The sequence below is a fragment of the Apis dorsata genome, unplaced genomic scaffold, assembly GCF_000469605.1.
Source record: "Apis dorsata unplaced genomic scaffold, Apis dorsata 1.3 scaffold_53, whole genome shotgun sequence".
NCBI lineage: Eukaryota > Metazoa > Arthropoda > Insecta > Hymenoptera > Apidae > Apis > Apis dorsata.
In genome coordinates this window covers 323,095-323,675 of record NW_006263354.1, presented here as the reverse complement: position 1 = coordinate 323,675, position 581 = coordinate 323,095, and positions in this window count along the sequence as shown.

Genomic DNA, 581 nt, shown 5'->3' with positions numbered 1-581 from the left:
TCGAAAATTTTTGTAAATAAACATTGAAAAATGTAAATAAACATTGAAAAATGTAAATAAACATTGAAAAATGTAAATAAACAAACCGCGAATGTAAATAAACATTGAAAAATGTAAATAAACACTCCAAAGTTTGTAAACAAATCGAAATTTCAATTCCCAGGCCCAGAAATTTTAAAATTTTCGAAAATTTTTGTAAATAAACATTGAAAAATGTAAATAAACAAACCGAGAATGTAAATAAACATTCGAGAATGTAAATAAACATTGAAAAATGTAAATAAACACTCCAAAGTTTGTAAACAAATCGAAATTTCAATTCCCAGGCCCAGAAATTTTAAAATTTTCGAAAATTTTTGTAAATAAACATTGAAAAATGTAAATAAACATTGAAAAATGTAAATAAACAAACCGCAAATGTAAATAAACATTGAAAAATGTAAATAAACACTCCAAAGTTTGTAAACAAATCGAAATTTCAATTCCCAGGCCCAGAAATTTTAAAATTTTCGAAAATTTTTGTAAATAAACATTGAAAAATGTAAATAAACATTGAAAAATGTAAATAAACAAACCGAGAA